This window comes from Humulus lupulus, chromosome 6 (assembly GCF_963169125.1).
Source record: "Humulus lupulus chromosome 6, drHumLupu1.1, whole genome shotgun sequence".
Classification (NCBI taxonomy): Eukaryota; Viridiplantae; Streptophyta; class Magnoliopsida; order Rosales; family Cannabaceae; genus Humulus; species Humulus lupulus.
In genome coordinates this window covers 35,282,569-35,291,006 of record NC_084798.1, presented here as the reverse complement: position 1 = coordinate 35,291,006, position 8,438 = coordinate 35,282,569, and positions in this window count along the sequence as shown.

Below are 8,438 nucleotides of genomic sequence, written 5' to 3'. Positions count from 1 at the left end.
CGACCCCAGCGCTATAGCGCTAACATTGTAGCGCTGTAGCGCTGAACTCAAAAACAAAACGGGGAAAAACTAGGCACCAGCGCTGTAGCGCTCTTTTGGTAGCACTATAGCGCTAAAGTCAGGAACTATCTTCCTGAAAACTGCTTCCCAGCGCTGTAGCGCTGATGTTGTAGCGCTGTAGCGCTTAAGTCAGTGCTGAAGCTCTTCAAGAATTCTTCCTAGCGCTACGGCGCTCCCAAGGTAGCGCTGTAGCGCTACTTACAGAAACACCCAAAAGTCACAAATCCATCTCGATTTCATTCCATTTTCGCTCCTTTTCAATATTTGCAACACTTAACATCAATTACCCTGAAACAAGAACAAACGAGCATAAATCCGAAATAAAACAATCCTAACTAAAGAAAAATAACCTAAAAACTAGAACCATAAACGAGCCTAAAACTCGTTTATCAATGCCCTAATTAAAACGCAATTTTTTTGTAATCTCATTTATTATCAATAAAAGAATAAAAATCATTTTTGATTTGGTCAATCACTTTGCTCACATATTTTATTTTCATGATTATTTGTTTAATATAAAATTTTATTAAATCCTGAGCATATAGCTAATCATATTTATAGTGACGTAATCACAATGGAATATAAATATGATTATATGTTCAAAATAAGTTAGTCATAAGATTAGTCAGTGCACAGGATTTACACTAACTTGTCAATCTACGTTATGATCTACTTACACATTGCAGTGTTATGTTCTTTCCAGAACATTAGCAAAGTAGATAAGATCATATGTATTTGTTAGATCGGACAGGACCGATATTGACAGTAGATAGGATAAGTAAACATGTCGTTATTATCTTTTTTATTCATATCATATAATTGACCATAAGTCAATTCAATCTCAATTCTGAGTGGTTAGTATTCTAACTGATTGTATCATTTGAGTTCTTTGACTTGTTCGTTACCAGCTTACCATACGGACTAGCCCATACTTACATCTTGGGAACTTGGTAGTATAATTGAGTGGGAGTTTTAATCATAGATATGAACATCTATAGCTTCTGATGAAGAAGTGCAACGACGGTTTCCTTTTAGTTTGGTTCAATGTGTTAAATGATAGAGATCTCATTTCAGTAAGTAATATTAGTTTACTGAAATATCATTTGCAAGGAACCAAGTGTTTTAAGGATAAAATACAATGAGGGGTAAAATGGTATTTTAGTTCCATCTCATTGTAGATCGTCTATAGAGGGTTGAGTGACAATTATGGTTGTAACAATGGATAATTAATAACGTATCTATATTTCTTATAGAGCATTCTATGAATTCAAGAGTGCAATTCTGAGTCTTTAGTGGAGTCACGAGGAATTAATAAGTTAGTAAATTTATTTGTTAAATTTATGATAACTTATTGGAGCTTGAATTCATAGGCCCATGATCCCTATTGTACCTTAGATAAAATCATCTAGATAGTCTCAATTAATTGATTTAATTATCAATTATAATTATCAAAGTTGACCAAGTCAATTTTGGATAGTTTCACAGAGTTATACAATTTAGAGAAGAAAAAGGAAATTATGGCAAAATTATTAATTAAGATAAATTGGTATCTAAATTAATAAATAAGTTTAAATCAAGGTTCAAATTATAAATAATTAATTTTATAAAGGATTTTAATAATTATTTAATTAATTAAATCAATATAAAATAATTCATGCCTTGATTTTAAGTCCAATGGGCTTATAATCAAATGAGAAATTTTACGGGCCTAAAGCCCATGATAATTTCGACCTAGGGCTGATTATTGGCTATTATTTTATTAATTTTTTAATTAAATAAATGACATAATTGAGTGTATAAAAGGAATGTTAAGAGAGAGTTGAAAACACAAGTTCAGATTTCTGAAACACAAGTTTCTGATAAGTTTTAGATTCTCTCTACATAAGTCATTTTCTAAGCCTCTTTATTCTTTCGCTTCTTCTCTCTGTATTTATCTCATGTCTAGTCTAGGTGATTCTAAGGATACTTTAGAAGGCTCTGAAGAAATTGAAGATCGGTTCAGTTTCATGGTAAAACTCTGTGACAGAAAGGATACAAGGGTTAGAGAAACTGAAGAAATGACTCATTCATTCCGCTGCGTATAATGTAAGTATTCTTATCATTATTTTTCTTTGAATTCAATTTTAGACACATGTTCTAGGTTGTCTCACATTAACTTATTTAATATTAGATCTACATGAAAATAAATAAAGATCACGTATAATTTTCCTAACTGATAGAGCTACAATCTTTTGTAATTGTGACATCCAACTTATAGCTATAATTCCAACAATGAATATATAATTGTTGGTGCTTATTATATGATCGACTTCACCTCCAAAGTCTGTGTCTACTTAGCTTGTACTTTGAATTCACCCTTACCAAGTTACAAACACTTCTCTGTGGTGCCTTGTAGATACCTCAAAATTCACTTCACTGCTTCCCAATGAGCTTTTCGAGCATTTGACATATACCTGCTAAAAGCTCTGCTGCATGGCCAATATATGGTCATGCACAGACCATCATGTACATCAAACTCCTAATGGCTGAGGCATAAGGAACCTTAGCCGTGAAATCTTTATCTTTCTTTGTTTGAGGAGACTGGTCCTTGGATAAGTGGAAGTGACTAACCACAGGTGTGCTGCTAGCTTGTCGCTGCCCATGTTGAATCACTACAAAACACAGTTAATGTATTTTGATTGAGATGACTACAAAGTCCCTCTATACTTATCTCTTACGATTTTCATTCCAAGAATCTTCTTTGGTGAACCCAAGTCCTTCATATCAAACTCCTTTGGAAATTGCTACTTCAACCTTCTAATCATCCATATTTGAACCTGCTACTAACATCTCATGGACATCAAGTAGTAAAATGATATAACTAGACCTATATCTTTTGAAGTACCAACAATGGTCGATGTTGCACTTTTGGACACCCTCATTGTGGATGAAGCCATCAAATTTTATGTACCACTGTCTTGGGGCTTGTCTTAAGTCTTCTTAAATTTGCACACCATGATTTCCTTCCTTTTTTCTTAGAAACCTTCTGGTTGGTGCCTGTATATCTTCTCATCCAAGTCTCCATGAAGAAATGTGATCTTCACGTCTAATTGTTCAAGATAAATATCTTCAACGACAACAATACTCAATGATAATATGATAGTATTGAGTTTCACAATGGATGAAAAAAAACTCAATGAAATCAACACCTCCATTTTGTTGAAATCCTTTGACAACTACTTGGGCTTTCTATCTCTTAGAATCATAATGCTCATCTTTCACTAAATACACCCATTTGTTGTGAACTGCCTTCTTCCCCATAGGTAATTCAACTAGTTCCCATGTCTGCCTTCTTCCCCATAGGTAATTTAACTAGTTCCCATGTCTGGTTAAAGATCAGAAATTCCATATCATCTTTCATGGCAAGCTTCCACTTGCTTGTATCACTAGTTTGATAAGCTTCATCATAGCATCCAGGCTCTCCTCCACCAGTCAACAAAAAATAATTCATGTATCTCATGTTAGGCACATGAGGCCAAGAAGACCTTCTTAATATAGGAGTTAAAGTAAGAGGTTGAGGTGTGTCAAATTGTTGCACACTGATTATCCAACGAGTTGCTCTAGCTGAGGAATTGTTACAATTGGATCCGTCACAAGACTATTTGGGACATAATCTGAATCTACAAATATTGGCTTACTATAGTCTAAGTCATTGGAGTCAATTTTATGCTTGTCCTTATACATCATTTTTTTTTCGTTGAAAATCAAATCTATACAGTAGACCACCTTTTTGTTTTCACCATCCCAGATACAATAGACAAAATCATCATTTCCATAGCCAATGAAGATGCATTTCTTATATTTGGGATTAAACTTATTCCTGCCTTGATCGCTAATATGCACATATGCTATACAACCAAAAACTTTTAGATGTGATAGTTTTATCTCTTTTCTGCTCCATACCTCATCAACTATTTTGAACTCTAATAGACTCAATGAGCCTTAATTGATCAAGTAAGCTATTATGTTGACTACTCTTCCTTGAACTGCTTTGGTAGACCTAACTATAATGTGAATTCTTCTAGCTCTTTCTGTCAGCGTTCTGTTCATCCACGCAGCTACACCATTATGTTGAGGCATACTTGACATAGTTCTCTCCATTCCCATGCTCATAGCAAAACTTTTGAATATAGTGTCTTCATATTCACCACCATTGTTGGTTTAAAGCTTTTTAATTTTCATACCTATCTCATTTTCAACTGTATTTTTCTATCTCTTAAAAGCCTTAAACACTTCAACCTTATGCTTTGGAAGCTAAACCCATACCTTTCAAGAGTGATCATTGATGAAAGTCATGAAGTAGTGTTTCCCACAAATGGATGAAACAATCGTTGGTCCCCAAGCATCAGAGTGAACAAGCTATAGCCTTTCCTTCTTTGGGTTTCCACCACTTGTCTGATAGCTGACCTTTTTTTGCTTTCCAAGTATGCAATTTTTGTATATGCCTACATCAATTGACTGTAGACCTGGAATTTTCACGTGCGAGTGAATAGTTTCATCTATTTCTCACCCATGTGGCCAGGTCTCTACTGCCATATATTTTCGTCACCTAATACAATTGAAATTGAATAGCCTACCACTTGTGTCATGTAAAGAGTACCACTCTTTTAGCCATGAGTAACTGTAATTGCACCCTTTGAGATCAAGTTCTTTCTCAAATCAGGAATGTGCCTAATATTCTTTAGCTCCTAAACAGACCCATTCAACTTAATCTTCACTACTCCTTTACCAACAATGGCACAAGGTTGATCATCACCAAGGTATACCTTTCCAATATTTCTAGGGACATACCTCTTGAAGAATTCTTTCTTCGAAGTAGCGTGGAATGATTCCCAAGAGTCTAACACTCAAGATGTTGGGCATGGTGCCCTTAAAGCATGTGTAAAGACATATTATTTAGAGATTAATAAAAGTATAATTTTTCTTATAATTGTATTTTCTGAATTATTATTGAATAATTTTCATAAATATGTAAAAAAATTGTATTCATTAATGAGATCTTGTATTAGGATGAGAGGATTAAGATCTGGATCGCTGATGTAGATATACATCTTCGTGAATGTGCTTTATATAATTAGATTATATAGGACTAGACCGATGTGAATGAATTTTTTTTATCAACTTACCGTTTACTATAAAGACTTAATTCATATCAAGTAGATGATCATATGTAGATCATTTTAAATCCTAAGTAGTCATGAACTCATATTCATGTTTACTGGATCTTTTGACTCACTTGTTAAGATATGTTTGAGCAATAGGCTAGTGACTTTTGTTTTGAAGATTCAGTGGAATGGGTGGCTGAGAACATGTTCTTACAATAATGGAATACAAGCTTTCCTAATGGATCGCATATTGGTTCTCTTAAGTGTTGATTCTATAATTGAATGGTTATTAAGCTCAAATTTATAATACAATTATAAATTAACTGTTCTCTAGTGGATTAATGGTACTTAATGATTAAGAGGTAATTAGAAGGGTAAAACAATATCTTTGACCAACTCGAATTTACAAACCAATAATTGGATAACAAAACTATGAGTGCCATTCTATATTTATAGTAGAGTAATATTGGAATTAAGAAATAAGAATTTTTTATTAAATAGTTTAATTAATAATCTGGTTTATTGGAGCTTAGAATTCTAAATACATTGTCCCCATGCAACCTCTATACAACACAGTCTAGGGTATGAATGTTTAAAGATAAAAGATAGGATTAATTTGCAAAAGAATTAATTTTCCAAGGCAAGTATATAATTATAAGATAATTATATGTGATTAATTAATTATGAATTAATTATATAATATATTAATTAGTTATAAATTAATGAATATAAAGAGACTATATATTTAATTTATGAAATTAAATAATATTAGTTATTTAATTAGGTTTTTTCGGATAAGTTAATTTTGAATTAACTAATATTTATGCATATTTGAAATAACACATTATTTTAAATGTATAAATATTTATCTGATTAAATAAAAAATAATAAAATAAGAAAATAACATGTGGCATATAGTGCCACATGCCAATTATTGTACAAAAACAGTAACTGGCACACGCCAACTGCAGTGCCACAATTGTAAATAATTGTAACTTATGTCATTCATTGGTTTATTTTATTGTTTAATTAATATTTTAATCTGATTAAAATAATAATTAAATAAAGGAAACCTAATCTAGTGAGACTTGACCTATACTATATATAGATGTTATCCTACAAGTATCACATGTGACAAATTGTTCATCTTTTCTATGCAATAGACTTTCTCATAGTTATCTCACAATTGTATTTTTCCAAACTTCTAGATTCATGTGTTGAGTACATCTAAAGACGAAAATTTAGTGCTATTCATTTTACGCGCTCACACATGTCCTAGTGTGTTTGAGGATTGACTTGGAAAATTATGATGTGGATCTTAAAGTCTCAACAACATGAATTACATGTTGCTATTTTATACTAAAAGATAACAAAGATATTCGATAGACTACAAGAATTATAAATATATTTTTGCGTCTATTTGATTTGATACTTAAATATATAATAGTTCTGCATGAAAAATAGATTTTCATGAATAATATAATTAAATTTAACTTGAATTATTCTGTTGCGCATTTGATGCACTTGAGTTACCAGCACAAGACACTCTTCCTTGCTCTCCAAAGAGCATATAAGCGCACCATTTCTTTTTAAGGTGAAAGTAACATTTGCCTCTGCCTTCACCTCTTGGTTTTTGATTGCACTCTTGCACTGATTTTTGTAGTGCCTAGTTTTCCCACAATTCCAACTTTCGATAGTCTTTGAGCTCTAAAAATTATTGAGATTCCTGGATTTGGACCTCTTATCCTTTGATCTACCTTGATAGTTTGATTTGTGGCATCCATTCCCTATGGTTGAATGAATCCTCTTGATTCTATATGCATAACTAAAGAGGTTGATAATTCGCCCCACTCTCTATGTCGAATCCCTTCACTACTGGCCAGATCACAAATATCATCAAATTTAAAATTACTGCTTCCTGATGAGCTATTCACAATTGTGGCAATAACACTCCAACTTCCTGGTTGAGAAGACAAATGTATAAATGCATATACTTCTTCATCAAATTTAATTCCAATGGAACACATCTGGGTTGTGATTGCATTGAGTTCATTGAAATGTTGAGCTACCAATGCACCTTCTGTCATCTGCAAATTGAATAACTACCTCGTCAAATGAACCTTGTTAAAGGTTAATGACTTCTCGTACATATTATAGAGAGCTGACACAAGACCTGGTGTGGTCTTTCCATTTGCTATGTTGAAAGCAACATTGCGAGATAGCATCAATCATATAATGTTGATGGATTATTTGTCAGGAAGAGTCTAGTTTTCATCTTTCATACCATGTAGCTTCTTTTTTTAGAGAGATTGATAAAGTTTTTTTTGGATATATATATAACCATCATTCTACATCTTCCAAAATTCGAAATTTGTGCCATCGAACTTCTTCATCTACAGCCATTGCTCCTACTCAAATCTAACTTCCTATGGATCGTTTTGACAATTCCCTTCAAAACCAAAATTCATCGCCAAATATTCAGATACCTATTGTTGGGAAAAATTGCACAAATTTGCTCCAAAATTCAAATTTGTGAGAATGAGAAATAAGAGCAAATATAACACATACAAATTTGATAAAAAGTTTGACCAATTAAAGTGTTTACAAACACTTAAAACCCTAATCCAATTATAAAGAATTTTTTTTACCAAGTTTTTTCTAAAATCACAAATTATAAAGAATTTTTTTTTTAATGAGTGTTCTCTAAAACCATATATTATGTGGTAGTGCATCAAGGTAGTGCAACAAGGTAGTGCAATTTAGCCAACATCCAAGGGTAGTGGAATTTATGTACATCCATTAACAATTACCTAAGATAGATAACCTTTACTTTTTTTAAAAAAAAATTAGTTAGTGTTCATTTCGTTGACACATTACAACTATTAATGAATTTAACACTTATATAGAGTTTTTAATGTTAAACTGTAAACTTATTTTATGATGTGATATTTTTTCATTACACAGACATGAATTGAGACACAATTATGTACATAGATTTGAACTCTCGTCAAAATATTTAATTAGAAAGATGAGCCACCCTATGGAGGAAGAACTTGAACTGAGAATGTCAATTCCTCATTCAACTTTCTCTGCAATACCATAACCGTAGACATAAATCATTCTTAAAAAATATCGAATCGCGATACAGTGTCCTTTTGTGGCCCTTTCGTTTTAATTATATTGTTCATCTTGAGTAACCTTGTTTAAATTAAAATTATCTCATTGACAAAACCT